The sequence below is a fragment of the Bombina bombina genome, chromosome 5, assembly GCF_027579735.1.
Source record: "Bombina bombina isolate aBomBom1 chromosome 5, aBomBom1.pri, whole genome shotgun sequence".
NCBI lineage: Eukaryota > Metazoa > Chordata > Amphibia > Anura > Bombinatoridae > Bombina > Bombina bombina.
Window position 1 is genome coordinate 332,044,390 of NC_069503.1, and position 17,344 is coordinate 332,061,733.

At 38.8% G+C, this 17,344-nt stretch overlaps 1 protein-coding gene across 3 annotated transcripts in view; it reads left to right on the forward strand.

Annotated features, from left to right (window-relative positions):
- The first annotated feature begins 2,519 nt into the window (after positions 1-2,519).
- HDAC9 (histone deacetylase 9) overlaps positions 2,520-17,344 on the forward strand; it is a 2,434,493-nt gene continuing 2,419,668 nt past the window's right edge. Inside the window, exon 1 of one of the 3 annotated variants that reach the window (XM_053714127.1) lies at positions 2,520-2,742. The gene's annotated coding sequence lies outside the window, so the exon portion shown is untranslated. The remainder of the gene's footprint in view (positions 2,743-17,344) is intronic. The other 2 variants (XM_053714129.1, XM_053714128.1) reach the window with 2 other exon arrangements.

A 17,344-nucleotide genomic window follows, 5' to 3' on the forward strand; every position in this document is an offset into this window, starting at 1 on the left:
TAAAGTTATTGAACTTGCTCACTGTTTCTGAACAGAATATTGCTACATAGCAACAGTAGTCATATTTCACATATATATTTACACTTCAATTCATCATAGAGAAAACTCACTCTGAATCATCACAGCCTATGCCGAAATAATAGTCTGTATTTTAGAGTGGAACATTCATACTACTAAGACTCCGGCAGTTGAGATCCAGCACAAGAAACTCCATTACAATATATGTCTGCTATTTCTGAACAAAGGGGATCCCAGAGAAGAATTTACAACCATTTGTGCCATAATTGCACAAGTTGTTTGTAAATAATTTTAGTGAGAAACCTAAAGTTTTATTTGATCGCATTTGGCGGTGAAATGGTGGCATGAAATATACCAAAATGGGCCTAGATCAATACTTTGGGTTGTCTACTACACTGCACTAAAGCTAGCATTAACCATACAAGCTACCTAATTAACCCTTTTACTGCTGGGCATAATACACCTTCACTGCTGGGCATAATATAAGTGTGCTATTTCTGAACAAAGGGGATCCCAGAGAAGCATTTAAAACCATTTGTGCCATAAATGCAATTTCAGCGAGAACCTAAAGTTTGTGAAAAGTTAACGATTTTTTTTTTCTATCGCATTTGGTGGTGAAATGGTGGCATGACATATACCAAAATGGGCCTAGATCAATACTTTGGGTTGTCTACTAAAAAACAAAAAACAAAAAAAACAAACATGTGAAGGGTTATTCAGGGATTCCTGACAGATATTAGTGTTACAATGTAACTATAGCTAATTTTGGGAAAAATAATGGTTTTGAAATAGCAAAGTGCTACTTGTACTTATTGCCCTATAACTTGCAAAAAAAAGCAAAGAACATGTAAACATTGGGTATTTCTAAACTCAGACAAAATTTAGAAACTAGTTAGCATGGGTGTTTTTGGAGGTTGTAGATGTGTAACAGATTTTGGGGGTCAAAGTTAGAAAAAGTTTGTTTTTTTTCAATTTTTTCATCATATTTTATATATTATTTATAGTAAATTATAAGATATGATAAAAACAAATGGTCTCATTAGAAAGTCCATTTAATGGTGAGAAAATTTGTATATAATATCTGTGGGTACAGTAAATGAGTAAGAGGAAAATTACAGTTAAACACAAACACCACAGAAATGTAAAGAAAATTGAAAAACGGTCTGGTCACTAAGGGGTTAAAATTGCATGCTTTATCTGAATCATGAAAGAAAGAAAAAAACGGGGTTGTGTCCCTTTAATATCTTCACTATTCCATCTAAAAATGTGCTACATTTTTTAAGGATATGCTGAATAAAGCAACATTTTTGTGGGAGTTGTCTCTATTAGTCATTGTGCAACAGATGTGTATGTGTTTTTGTACAACTGATACTAATTAGTTTTTCTATAGGCAATCTTTGCTAACATTTTTATGCAAAAATGTGTTTAAGATGTTTAATTTATGCTCTTTAATTTACATTGTAGAAATATATGGAGGATTATATACCTTAAACATTTAAATGACTTGCTGCCAATACAGCTATGCAACACATGTTTATGAATCCTGCAAATTTGCCTCCTGTGTATTTCACATATGAATTGAGGAGGAGATATTTCATCTAGGGCTGTGCAAGGGGTTCTTTAGAGTAAGAACAGAACAGTAAGGATATGGAATTCTCAGCTTTAGCAAATTCAGTAAACATTTTTAAACTTTAAATTCAAGAAGGATTTCTTTCCCTTTGAGGGCGGCAACTGAAAATTGCTTCACTTTGGGAAGGGGTTGTCTTCTTTTGGATCAACAGTTGTAAGGGGAATGTGTGAAAGGCTGAACTTAGTGGACTGACATGAATCTTTTTCAACCTGTATCATTATGTAACTATTATGTAATGCCTCTGTAAACCACACACATAAGATCACAAACATAAGTTATTATTTCCTACCAATCAGGTAAACAAAAAATTACATGAAAATATTGGTGATTTTTTATAGAAATATTTTCACCTGTAGAAGCAGCTATCCAAAATGTGCTCTTCAGCCATTTTAGAAAAGACAAATAAAATGAGAACTTACACTACAGCAAAAACCCACCATACATAAATAATATGATGAGGCCAAATTCCCTGTCTATACAGGTTAAAAAGCAATCATGCAAAATGCAAACAATTATGTCACATAGCTCTCTATATATAGACTTATAGTTAGACACATTATGCTGAAACTATGTTTATAATATATTAAAGTTTTCCACACAAAGTATTGCATTTGCTGCAATGCACTCTGCATTGCATGCTGCAAAGCTGCTACCCATATTATCCCTGATAATATTACAAGGCTACAGACAATCTGACAGAATGACACAGGTAAGTGCAGTGTGAGCAACGATGCTTAGTGCCTGCTGCCCTGCTCTTGTTGTGAAACTGATCCTCGATTGTTGGCTCAGCCAGCCTCTCCCTCTCTATTGAGTTGCTATTTTTAGCAAATCCTACTCGTGTCGCCACGGGCTGTGATCACATCTCTCTCTCTGTGTGTTTCTGTCTCCCTCCCTCGCCTATCCCCTCTCTCTCTCTATCTGCAGATTTCAAAACATCAGTGACTCCTTTCCATTCGCTTCTTAGTGGCCATGTAAATTGGATCAGCAAAGGCACAGCAACTTTTCCTCCCTGTGCCTCCCCACCCAGCTATTAAAGATGCAGATTTTGAATGGGCTATGAAGTTCATCAAGCAGCTGGTGGATCAAACAAAAAGGTAAGTTCCCATAAATAGTAATTGTATGATTTATATATGCATTGTATGCACCTTTATTTTGTGTATGAAGTGCTCTGATGATTACTGAATGTTCCTGGCCAGCTGCAGCCGTCTAGTGCAAGAGGCCACCCAAACCTGTGAACTAGTAATAAATGATAGATATTATTATAAAATGTATTTGTGACTGTACAGTGTAAATTAGACATATTTGTATGATTCTGGCTGTTTAGACAAGTAAAAACAATACATTGTTATACAGTTAACTCATTTAGCTGGGAGAAAAACAAATCAATGATAAGTTAAAGGAAAGGAAACAACAATAAGTGATATGTTAGCAGTGTAATTAAACTTTCCACTGGGGAGTCAGTGGGACCAGCAGGTAGGAAACAGGTGGAGGAGAATTTTCATTAACATATAATTTCTGTTATGCACTTCAGCAAATAAAACAGATGCTTGTTGTTTGTAGATTTCATCCAGTATTTATTTATTTTATATATATATATATATATAAAAAAATGCCCCCCACACCTAAATTATGTTATATTTACAATTGTGGTATATATTTATAAGTAGAGTTTTAAATGATTTTGCAGAAAATAACTGGATTTTGCTTTTCTGGAATTTATTGATTTAAGACACTTTAAAAGTTCAAATGTTTCATTTTTTTTGTTTGTAAAATGTAGTTTTTGCTAGTTAAACTGTTTGCTAATGCTTGAAGTTGTTTTGTGCATATAGACATTTTACATGTGTTTACTTTATTTTAATGAAGATTGCACAGGATATCTGATGGAAATGTGTATGTAAAATCTATTTTCAGATGGAAACACCGGATGGTTATAAAACAGACATTAACTTTCTAACTACTTCTGTATTTTAGTGTTACAGGGTCAAAAGGGAATTCTGATATATATAATATACAGTGACACTTGCTAGTCTGAGGACTATTGACAAGCATATTTAAACTTCTAATATCTCTAATTCATGCTTCTCAATTTAAACTTGTATTAATCTGTAAAATGTTGCCTACAATTATGTGCACAAATGTACAACTGTTTGCAAACATATTCACTCAAATTCAGTTTTGAAATGAGGAGTTTTACTTTTCTACTTAAAATAAGTGCACATACACACCAAGCCAGAAGACAGAAATGAGAAATTTGTAAAGTGGAGCATTCCTGTGTTGCAAATGGGGAGAGGTAGTGGAACCTCATGGAAGTAATGGACCTAATAAAAAGTGTGGAAAGTCCATGTTGTGACACTTTTGCCTTATTTTGGATAATACTTCTGTATACATCGTTATTTTCTAACCAGACTGTAGGAACAGACAGGTATGTCAGAACATCTGCCTGAGGGTGTTAAAGAAAATCAGAATATGATGAGTGAGAAAACCTGGTGTGGTAAAAGCAGTCTATAGAAGCACTCTTAAAGGGACACCGAATCCAATTTTTTTATTTTGTGATTCAGATAGAGCATGCAATTTTAAGCAACTTTCTAATTTACTCCTATAATCAAATTTTATTTGTACTTTCACTATCTTTATTTGAAAAAGAAGGCATCTTTACTAAGGAGCCAGCCAATCTTTGATTCAGTACCCTGGACAGCACTTGTTTATTGGTGGGTGAATTTATTCACAAAAAATGGGCCGACATCTAAACCTACATTATTGCTTTTCAAATAAAGATACCAAGAGAATGAAGAAAATGTGATAATAGGAGTAAATTAGAAAGTTGCTTAAAATTGCATGCTCACAAAAGAAAAAAAATGGGTTTAGTATCTTTAAGTTCTTTTAGTCTAAAATAAATAATATTCTGTAGAACTTGGCTGTGCAGTGGTCTGGTCTCTGATGGTGGGATTGGCTAATGGCTACTGTACGTGTACTCACTATTAAACTAAATATATAAATTTAAATAAAATATAAATTATAACCACATTTTTAGTTTAAACACATATACAAATTAGTTATTAGTCCTGATGAGAAAATGTATCTACAACATTAGGTACATTTATACATGCTTCATTACCCAATGAGAAGCATGAAACTTCTTTTTTAGTAACACATTACAGATATCTGTTGTCTGCCCAGTAATTCCGAGGGCCAGAAGTGGCCCCAAGGCCTTGGAGCAGCCATGATTTACAATGTATTCAATTTTGAGTTTATAATGTAAAACCATTTTTAGTTCTGAGACCTATAACCATATTTATAACCCATACTTAGATTCATTACTTGTGTTCTGGTGGTATATATGGTTATCGGCTTTGATGTGCTACTGATAGATCTAGATGTAAAAAGAACATAAACTCTAAGAAATCTGTGAATCAAGACATAAGGGAAGATTGACATATATAAAGAAAATGCTCTAATGTGTCAGCTTTTTTATTGTGCTACTTCTTGCATATAACAATGTGTTATATGCTAGAAGCCCTGCAAAGTGGTTACACACATAGTCAAAGCAACAGTCTACTGTAGAATTTGTATTGTTTAAAAAGATAGATAATCCCTTTATTACTCATTCCCCAGTTTTGCATAACCCACACTGTTATTAATATACTTTTGACCTCTGTGATTACCTTGCATCTAAGACCATGCAGACATAGAAACATAAAATTTGACGTTAGATAAGAACCAAAAAAGCCCATCAAGTTTACCCATATAAATAGCCTTATTCATGTCTCAGGTATTTTTTTAATTACTTTACAGTCTGAAGACTGCCTCCTTATTTTAGTTCCTTTGAAAGATTTGCATTTTAGCCAATTGGTGCTGACTCATAAATAACTCCATGGAAGTGAGCACAATGTTTATCTATATGGCACACACAAACTAGCACTGTCTAGCGGTGAAAACTATCAAAATGCACTGAGATAAGAGGCGGCCTTCAAGGGCTTAGAAATTAGCATATGAGCCTAGCTAGGTTTAGCTTTCAACAATGAATACTAATAGAACAAAGCAAATTTTATGATAAAAGTAAATTGGAAAGTTTAAAATTGCATGTCCTATCTGAATCATGAAAGTTTTAATTTTGACCAGACGGTCCCTCCCTTTAAAGTCAGCCCCTGAGCAGCAGTGCATTAATGGGAGATAGCTAAACACACCTGTTCAGCCAATGAAAGAAGAATGTCTCTGTAGCCACCAATCACCAGCTACTTCCCAGTTTAATTTTTTTTTTTTTTTCTCTTTTGACAGTGATGCATTTATTGTTTTTTATATGAGAAAGATAGATGGAAGAATAATTGTACTTCCTGACTTTAGCGTTATCCTGTCACTATAATTGTATTCACCATGGCCTTTTGTATCACATATATACAGTTTATTAAAAATAACACAATGAAACATGTTAAAGGAACATTCAAATGGAAAAAATGCTTTATTAATTAAATTAGTTCCTGGTAAACTATATATTTAACTCCACAAAGGGATAAAGATGATACACAACCTTTTTCTCTGTCCCATGTAAAATAGAATGTTTCAAGGTGTATTATAGAACTGATTTTTTTTTTTTTTTTTTTTTAAATTGGAGCTGATTCTCCTGTGCTAGATAGGGACAACTCCCTATACAAGTTGGTTCTATTAGCCAATAAGCATTAGAGCCATGAGCCCCAGTTGTACACAATCATGTACTTCCTGCTAGTTCCACATTAAATTTAAACAGGTTTTACTTTTTCATAGAGAATAATATTGTTAGATGTTTATCTGCTGCTTTTTACATACCGTATCCTATTTAACACATAGCTAAAATCCTGCTTAGTGCTGAGAACGCATTGCAGCTCATGAAATGGCCAGTGATTACCGGCTATAAATGTATTTATCATCCCTCAGGGTCATATTTTGGTTTAGTTAATCTAGAACTGATTTAACACATATGGAGGTGTTCTATTGCATGATACCTTCTCACTCCTATCACCGTACATTTTTATTCATTTTATTACAAATGAAGATCCATAATTGTCTAACTGGGGGTGCATTGTTTCATTGCATCCCTGGCCAATTGGGTGAGGGGTAGGTCATTTGGGGCAGGAGGCAGCAGATTTCTTAGTGCCTAGGGCAGCAGAAGAGTTACTTGTACTCCTCCTTGGCTACATACTACTCGAGAGCTGCAATGCATTGTGGGTGTAAACATATAGTTTACAAGGGACACGTGCTAAAATACATTTATGTAAAAAAATAAGAACATTTTCCATTAGCGTCCTTGACCCTTTAAAGGGACATTAAACACTAAATACATTTTATATGCATAATACGGAGGTTATTCCCCTGCCTCCCTCTAGTCATGGATGCTGCAATGTTGAAATCTGTCTTTCACTGCATTTGTGTGCTGATGTAGTTGCATATGTGCAGTAACTCTCCTTCTGATACCTGCAGGGAGACTTAGGTTCTAAAATAATTCAAGAGAGGTGCATGACATGTTTTTAGTGCTTAATGTCCCTTTTAACATTTTGTTATTTCCCCATTTCTCTTCATCAGATGCCACTTTGTGATGACACTTAAAGGACCATTAAATAAAGTAGAATTGCATAATCAAAAGACAATGCAGTAGCATTTTAAATTATTATTTCTGTCAATTTTTTAAAAAAAATCTGCCGGCCCTCCGTAACATGTGAGAGACATCAGCCAATTACAATATCATATGCACATATGCTGTGAACTCCTGCACATGCTCAGTAGAAGCTGGTGCCTCAGAAACTCTGCATATAAAAAGACTGCACAATTTGATAATGGAAGTAAATTAGAAAGTCTCTTAAAACTGAATGATCTATCTAAATGATGACATTTTAATTCTGACTTTAGTTTTATAAAATGACTGAGGGCTGAAAAAAGGCAATAAAGTTTTAGGACCCCTGAGGCGAACATCAGGACAGACATCAAGTCAGATAGCTTTACAGGTTTAATAGATATATTTGTATGTATACATTTATTCATACACTCTCAGATATTGTTTCCCTATGCTTGTTATGATGTAACATGATCTGTCTTAAAATACCTGAGATGTAATTGTTTTTTTTTTTGTTTTGTTTTTTGTTCCTTATTTTGATTTCTCAACCTTCAGCTGGTCTAAGCCACTTGGGATTTTGTTGTGTATTTCTAGCACCTATAAATAATATATCTTGCACAGGTAAAAATAAATCTGCTTTCAGCACAAAAGCACAGATTAAACTTGTACAGATCTTACATACAATTGTTGTAGATAAATGACCATTAGGTAAAAAAGGAATATAATTTTTTCTATTCCATCCTATGTACACAAACCTCTTTATGATTTTGCTTTCTCCTTAGGACTCAAGTTCGCCTTAGAGAGGTCAGGGGGAACTTTCCTGGCTGGCTAACTTGTACAGCTTTTCAATAAACACCTTATATCATACCTCCCAATTGCCCCAGATCATGGTGGATTGCCAAGGGGAGTGTTAGGCACTTCAGATAGTTCTCTATCAGACTAATCCTGGCCAGTAGTCTTGTTATCCTGGCATCAAGTGGCGTGATAAAGAAATATCTTTGGAGCAATAGTGCTAGGACCCAGGAGATAGATAACTGAGCACAAAGACTAATACGGAAGGCTAAATACCAGAACATTACTGGATTGATCAAGGTGAAGTTGACAAACCATGAGTCAGACCAGAAGGGAAACTGGGTAGCAGAATCAATGACCAAGAACTTTGGCAGATTCAAGGTCAAAACCAAACGAGCATAAACAGAGTAGAAGCATCAGGCAAAAGAATGGTTAAGGAAGATACGAGACAGAAGCCAGAAATCCTAAGAAGTAATATAGCAGACCCATAAGATAAACTCAATTATAGGGCAATGAAACAGACCACCCGGAAGGTATTTAAAAGCAAAAAGACTCCAAAGGTGACATAAGAAAGATGCAAAGAAAATGACGCGACACACAAAAAAATGACGCGGGTGGCAGAGGTGATGCATTGCAGAAAATGATGCGAGACAGACTGCATCGTTGTTGCAACTGCGTTGTAGCAACCCGGCTACATAACAGGAAGGCAGGTCTGCCTGCTGAACCTACTGGTCTGGGCAAATGCTTTCCTGGTCTGGCAAATGTCCCAGTTTCCAGTTACTGCCCATGCCCTGACCCACTGGTATGGCCAGGGGGCCAGAAGAGACACTGGCACCTCCAACATAATAGCTGGCCCCCATGTGCCCCCAACTGTGATCGTCACTCAGTTTTTACCCCACCTCTGCCCTGTCCCACCCAATAATAACCATAACATGCCTTGACTCTGCCCAACCCTTCCAATAACACACCCATATCCCAGCCCTTCTTGTGGTGGCTCCACTCAAGAAACACTAGTGATCCAGTGCCCACCTATCTGATAGCCTCTGGGAAATGTTGTGAGGTAAACCATATGGTTTTATATATTAGTGGTGATATCACTAGACTCAAATGATAGTGAATATGCTGAAACTAATCCTAGAGATATATATTTGCCTTTATGGTCTATAAGCCTTGTCAGTTTAGCACTAGTACAGATTAAAGTGTCTGGGGAATCAAAATTAAACTTTCAGATAGAGTATGCAATTTTTATAGATTTTTTTCAATTTATTTTTATTACTAAATTTTACATAGTTCTCTTATTATCCTAGGAACTAGATGGGGATTGGTGGCTGAACACATTTGTCTCTTGTCATTGGCTTACCAGATAAGTTTAGCTAGGTTCTAGATTTGTATTGTTGCTCTAGAGCTGACTTTAAGTTAAAGGGACACTAAATACATTTTATATGCATAGTAATGAGGTTAATCCCACCTTCACTTCTCAGGATAGAGCTGAAAAGAATAAACGTATTGCACTCATGGTGTAATAAATATTCTTAAACTTTTAAAACAATCTTGTTATTAGTGACCTAATAAAACTTAACTTTTATTAAAAATTCTTTAAAAATTAAACCACATATATGGACCCTTCTGGTGTCCTGTATCAATCATGTTGTATATGGTGATAGGGGGTTTAATTGGTTGTATGGGTGAAAATTATAATATTGTTGGTATATAATATTTTTGTAAATAGGTTACTATATTAGTATTGGTAATACCATTTATACCCACTGAGTTATTAATACCAACTTGCTGTAGGTCCCATTACTTGTATTCCTTAGTTTATTCCATTATTACTCCCCCATATTTATGGTTTAGTGTCTAGAATTACATAAACATGAAGGGGTAGATTTAACATTGGTCGAGCGGACATGCTTCTTAACTTCCGTTTCAGGCTGACCTGAAACAAAGGGTGTCGAAAACAGCGTCCGCTGCTTGATAAATCTACCACGAAGAGTCTTATAATGCTACTTAAAATAAAAAAATGGCAAATATGCCGCTAACTTGTTTCGCCATCTTTGTTTTCTCAAAGGGCGATCTGCCCATGAATTTAAGCAATCCCATCGCTACTCATTGGCTATTCAACATATTAATAATTTTCTTACCAGTTTGATACGCTGGATCTCATCCTTAATATAATTATTCAAGCCTCCCTCTATTCATGGGTGCCACAATGTTGAAATCTATCTTTCACTACATTCCAGTGCTGACAGGTTTGCACATGTGCAGCAACTCAGCAGATACCTGCAGTGTAACCTAGGTTTTAATAATGACAGCAACCATAATTAGAGGCAGGTTCATGAAATGTGTTTGTGTCAGGGTTTTTTTTCCCTGCTTTGTTTTCCATGTGCTGCTGGCAGCCATTTTACTCACCTCTCATGCTGACTCTGGTGCATAGTGTGTGATGCTGCTCATTTCCTGCATGCCCTTTTATGGCCAGACTGGTGTACATCATCCATGTGAGACAGGTTGCAGTCTCAGAATTGTGATGTCATCACTTATTATTTAAATGGCCTCTGTTCATTATGCTTTGCCCTTGTGTTGTCTCAGACCTGTTTGTGAGAGTTCCTGTGTATTACCTGGCTGTCTGATGTCCCTCCTGATTCCTGGCTTGTTCCTGACTCTGTTGTTCTCCTTGTTCCTGATTCTGGCTCGTCTGACTATTCGATTTGGCTCCTGACTCAGCTTGTCTGACTACCAGCTCTGGTTTTGACTCCTGGCTTATTTGACTTGTGGACTTTTTATTATTTTTTGCTATTAATAAAGGTGTGATTATTTTTGAACTTCTCATCTCAGTCTGATTCCTGGCACCCTGACATTATGCAAGGGCCATGAATCCTGATGGTGCTAATAATCCACCTTTACCTGCCATTTCCAGGATGGATGAACAGGATCACCGCTTTGATCAATTTGCACTAGCCCTGCTGACTCGCACTGCACATTTGGACAAAAGTGTTATGCAAGTTATGACTGCTCCTGTTTCCGCTGCTGCACCTAGTCCTACCAAGAGCATGTCCGGTTTTGCACCTCTACCTCAGCGATATGGAGATGATCCTATTCAGTGCAGAGTGTTTTTGAACCAGGTGGGCATTTACTTTGAGATGTTACCTCAGGCGTTTCCCTCTGACAGAGCTAAGGTGGGATTTCTCATCTCGTTACTCTCTGACACAGCTCTTGCCTGGGCTAATCCCTTGTGGGAGACTAATAAACCTGTGATTTCAAATTACCCTGAATTTGTGGCCTCCTTTCGAAGGGTATTTGATGTTCCAGCTCGCTTTTTCTCTGCTGCTAAACGACTCATGTCCATTCAGCAAGGTACGAGATCTGTTGCTCAGTATGCCATTGAGTTCCGTACGCTTGCGCAGAGGTAGGTTGTAACAATGAAGCCCTTGTTGCCACCTTCTTTCATGGGCTCTCTGATGCGATTAAAGACAAAGTTGCTGCCAGAGATTTACCAGAGGATCTCGAAGCTTTGGTGTCTTTTTTTTATCCTAATTGACATCAGACTCAGCAAGGGGCCGTCTTTCAAGGAGCGCTTGTGAAAGCCTCCTGTTCCGTTGTCTCCTATGTGTTTGTTCCCACCCATGCCTCCCTCTTCTCCCATGCCTCCTGGTCCCAAGCCACCAGGTACTGCTGAGCCGATGCTGTTGGGATTCACACGTCTCTCTGCGGCGGAGAGGGCCTTTAGAAGGAGGGAGGGGCTCTGCCTCTATTGTGGGTTACAGGGCCACCTTTTGAAGTCCTGTCCTACATGGCTGGTGAAATGCTCACACCTAATGTCCTGTCGAGGGCAGACCCTGGGTGGTTTTATCCTCGTCCCCGGAACCGTTAAAGGAGAAACCTTTGGTCATGGTTGTCCTTTCCTGGGTGGACTCTTCCATAGTCACCCAGGCTCTTGTTGACTCCAGTGCTGCAGGCTATTTCATTGACAGTGTTTTTGCATCAAAGCACTCCATTCCTGTTTTGCCGCGGTCTTTATCGCTTGCTTTTGAGGCCATTGATGGCCGGCCCCTTCAGTAACTCACAAGACTGCTCCGTTATCCATGGCTGTTGGGGCTCTCCATTTTGAAACCCTCCAGTTCCAGGTGATAAATTCTCCGCATTTTCCAGTTGTTCTGGGTTATCCCTGGCTCCAAAAGCACAATCCCAGTCTCGACTGGCGCAGGTCCGAAATTTTGTTGTGGCCTCCGCAATGAATTTCAACTTGTCTTCGGAAACCAGTTAAAGTCTTGTGCACTTCTTCGGTATCTCAATTGCCAGAGGAGTACAGAGAGTTCCTAGACATTTTTGACAAGGTGCATGCCAGTACGTTGCCTCTTCACCGGTCTTACGATTGTGCCATAGACCTGCAACCCGGAGCCATTCCTCCTCAGGGCCGGTTCACCCTCTGTCTGTTGCAGAGAATTGTGCTATGGAGGAGTATGTTGCCGATGCTCTGTCATGGGGGATAATCTGCAAATCCTGCTCTCCTGCAGGGGCTGGCTTCTGCTTTGTGAAGAAAAAGGGTGGCGAGTTAAGACCATGCATCGATTATAGGGGTCTTAATCGTCTTACCATTAAGAATGCTTACCCTATTCCGCTCATTACGGAACTCTTTGAACACCTCAAGGGAGCTATGATCTTTTCTAAACTTTATTTGAGAGGAGCGTACAATCTCTTTAGGATCAAGGAGGGCCATGAATGGAAAACAGCATTTAACACCAGGAGCGGGCATTATGAGTATCTTGTAATACTCCTGCTGTTTTTCCAGCAATTTATTAAAGGGACATTGAACCCAAAAATTTTCTTTCATGATTCAGATAGAGCATGCACATTTAAGCCACTTTCTATTTTATTCCTATTATCAATTTTTCTTCGTTCTCTTGCTATCTTTATTTTAAAAAGAAGAGATCTAAGCTTTTTTTTATTCAGAACTCTGGACAGCACTGTTTTTATTGGTGGATGAGTTTATCCACCAATCAGCAAGAACAACCCAGGTTGATCACCAAAAATGGGCCGGCATCTAAACTTACTTTCTTGCATTTCAAATAAAGATACCAAGAGAATGAATTAAATGTGATAATAGGAGTAAATTAGAAAGTTGCTTAAAATGTCATGCTCTATCTAAATCACAAACGAAAAAATTTGGGTACAGTGTCCCTTTAATGATGTCCTACGAGATACGTTGCAACAGTGTGTTGTGGTGTATTTAGACAACATCCTCATATACTCACCCATGCTTGAGGCTCATCGTTCTGATGTTACACGGGTTCTTCAGAGATTACGTGAGAATGGCCTGTTTTGTAAACTCGAGAAATGTGAGTTCCATCAGACTCAAGTAACCTTCCTAGGTTATGTTATCTCCGTTGCAGGGTTCTCCATGGATCCTGACAAGTTATCTGCAGTTCTGCAGTGGCCTCGCCAAGTTGGTCTTCGGTCTATTCAATGTTTTTTGGGGTTCGCCAATTACTATAGAAAGTTTATTAAAAACTTTTCTTCCTTGGTCAAACCTATCACAGACATGAAACGTAAAGAGAATGATCCACTCCATTGGTCACCTACTGCCATTAAGGCCTTTGATAGTCTTAAGACTGCCTTTGCTGCCGCTCCTGTTCTGGCTCATCCTAACCCTGTCCTGCCTTTCATTCTTGAGGTCGATGCATCTGAGACTGGAGTAGGTATCCTCTTGTCTCAACGTCCTACGCCTGACAGTTCCTTGCATCCGTGCGGTTTCTTCTCTAAGACATTGTCTCCAGCCTAGTGCAATTATGAAATTGGCGACAGGGAATTACTGGCCATAATTTTGGCACTCAAGGAATGGAGGCATCTTCTCGAGGGTACTAGCGTACCAGTGCTCATTCTTATTGACCACAAGAAATTAACTTATCTATCTGAAGCAAAACGTTTGTCGCCCTGACAGGCCAGATGGGTGCTATTTTTGTCTCGGTTTAATTATGTGGTCTTCTACCTGCCTGGTAGTAAGAATGTTAGGGCTAATGCCCTTCTCTCGACAATTTTCGCCTCTATCCAATGAGTAGTCTGTACCTACTCCAGTTATTCCTCCTGACCATATTTTGGCTACCATACGTACTAATTTGACTTCTCCCTTGGTGAGGAGATCCTGGCTACACAAACCAATGCACCTCCTGAGAAACCTAGTGGTAAGTGTTTTCTTCCTGAGGATCTTCTAACTAAACTTTTGCAAACTTACCACTATCCTAAACTTTTGCAAACTTACCACTAGCCTTCTGCTCAGTTTGTGCACAGAATAAGACTCAACGTCTTCCTGTAGGTCTTCTTCAACCTATTGCTAATGGTGAGCGTCCTTGGACACATCTTTCCATGTACTTCCTTGTCGAGCTCACTGTTTCCAATGGCAATACTATTATCCTTATCGTGGTTGACCGTTTTTCTAAAATGTCACATTGCATTCCCTTGAAGAATTTGCCTACTGCTCAGGAGCTTGCTTAAATTTTTACCCGGGAGGTCTTCTGTTTATATGGGTTACCCAAAGGGATACTGTCGGACCAGGGTAGCCAGTTTGTCTCCAGATTTTGGCGTTCCTTTTGTGCTCAAATGGGGATCCAGCTTTCCGTCTCCTTGGCATATCACCCTCAATCCAATGGGGCTGCGGAGCGGTTTAATCAAGCTCTGGAACAGTTCCTCCATTGCTATGTCTCAGATCACCACAATAATTGGTCTGAACTGTTACCTTGGGCAGAGTTTGCTCGTAATAGTGCTATTAATGCTTCCTCCAAGTTATACCCGTTCATGGCGACTTATGGGTTTCAACCATCCTTGTTGCCCGATTCATTCATGTCTCCGGGTATTCCGGCTTTGGAGGAGCATCTCCAGCAACTCCGTTCCACATGGGTGCAGATTCAGGATTGCTTTCATTGTTTTATGCAGCGCCAAAAGCTCTAGGCTGATCATAGGCGTTTGCCCGCGCCTTCCTACCAGGTTGGTGAGAGAGTTTGGCTGTCCTCCCGCAACTTGAACTTCGTGTGCCTTCCAATAAACTGGCTCCCCATTATGTTGGTCCTTTTCGAATACTCCGATGGGTCAATCCTGTGGCCTACGCTCTTGACCTTCCTCCTGCAATGCGCATCTCCAATGTTTTTCATGTCTCCCTCTTGAAACCATTGGTTTGTAATCGGTTTACCACTGTGTTGCCTCTTCCCCGTTCTATTTTTGTTCACAACCATGAAGAATATGAGGTCAGCAGCATTGACTCTTGTATGCCCAGGGGCCGTGTACAGTATTTGGTTCACTGAAGAGGTTACGGTCCGGAGGAGCCTTCATGGGTTCCCTCCTCTGATGTTCATGCTCCCGCTCTCCTCCGTGCCTTCCATGCCCATTTCCCCAATAACCTTTTGTCCTCCCGTGGGGGAGGGCTCGTTGAGGGGAGGGTACTGTCAGGATTTTTTCCCTGCTTTGTTTGCCATGTGCTGCTGGCAGCCATTTTACTCACCTCTCTTGCTGACTCTGGTGCATAGTGTGTGATGCTGCTCATTTCCTGCATGTCCTTTTATGACCAGACTGGTGTACATCATCCATGTGAGACAGGTTGCAGTCTCAGAATTGTGATGTTATCACTTATTATTTAAAGGGCCTCTGTTCAGTATGCTTTGCCCTTGCGTTGTCTCAGACCTGTTTGTGAGAGTTCCTGTGTATTACCTGGCTGTCTGACGTCCCCCCTAGTTCCTGATCCCTAGCTTGTTCCTGACTCTGCTGTTCTCCTTGTTCCTGATTCCGGTCTTCTGACTACTCACTTTGGCTCCTGACTCGGCTCGTCTGACTACCAGCTCTGGTTTTGACTCCTGGCTTGTTATTTGATTTGTGAACTTTTTATTATTTTTTGCTATTAATAAAGGTGTGATTATTTTTGCACTTCTCGTCTCAGTATGATTCCTGTCACCCTGACAGTTTGTTCCTTTAACGCTAGTTGCAAAGTGATTGTTGTCTGAAGTTCTGCTAATTTATTTAGTATATGTCCTCTTTGTAGTATGTCTGAGTCCTCCTGTGCATCAGAAGATATTCTTGACCTGCTTCTACCTCAGCAAAGACATTGTACAGCATACCGCCCAACATTTGTGGCTAGGTATTGGGACTCGGAAGATTGGAAAGGGGCAGATCACAAATGAATTGTTGGGATTATAAGCGAGTCTGGTTGGTGGGCATGTTTGGGTGGTTTTTGGGCGTATATCAGGGAAGTCTATGCGGGGTTGTAAGTGAAATTCTGTAAATAGGGACATATACCTATCTCAGAGTGACAGCAGGACAGTGCTTGGACTGTCCCTCTCAAACAAGGACAGTTGTGATATCTAGTACAGTTCTAGAAGCAGCTTGTCAACTCATGGTCTTGTGAGGTCTAACAGAAGGATGAACTGGAAGTGTAAGGTGTTAAAGTCATGAACCTCCAATTTTTTCTTTCATTATTAAGTTTAGGTCTCTTGGTATCCTTTGTTAAAAAATGACTAGGTTTGTGCATTCGTTTTTTTTTTGGTTGTTCCTTAACAAATTTGGAAGTAGGCTGCCACAAGCCGCATCCTTCTGTTTTCAGAGCCGCAAATATTTTTGTGAAAGTGCAACACAGTGTGATCTGTGCAATCCAGATATCAGTGTGTTGCACTTTCACAAGAATATTTGTGGCTTCCTGAAAAGAGACTAATGCAGCTTGCGGCAGTCTTCTTCTGCATTTGCTACAGAATGAAAAAAATGATTGGACATACCTAAAAAAAAAAAAAATACCTAGGAAGGCACAGGAGATTAGAGCTAGTTGCTGATTGGTGGTTGCACAAATATATATCTTATTGGCTTACTAATGTGTTCAACTAGCTCCTAGCAGTGCATTGCTGCTCCTTCAATAAAGGATATCAAGAGAATGAAGCAAAATTGATAATAGAATTACATTGGGAAGTTGTTTAAAATTGTTTTATCTACCTCAATCACAAAAGACTCTTTGGAATCTCTTTGTCATGTTAAGGGATATTTCCAACATTTCTGGAGAAGGCGAGATAAATGCAGTTTTATTTCCTCAAACTTTGTATTTTGTATTCTATACACAATAATGCATTTTGGGCTCTAATTTCTATAATCTACAGATTCTATTCATATCATGTGTGATGTAATAGTCAAGGAAGGGTATCACAGTTAAACTTTGCTAAGAGCATCACATTTTGATTTATACATGCAAATGTTTTAGAGATTGCAATTGCTGTCAGCATAAACCTCACCGATGAGATGTAAGATGAGGCTTTCCATAAATCCTCATTGCTTTCTAATAAAAGCAGGAATAAAGCAGCTCT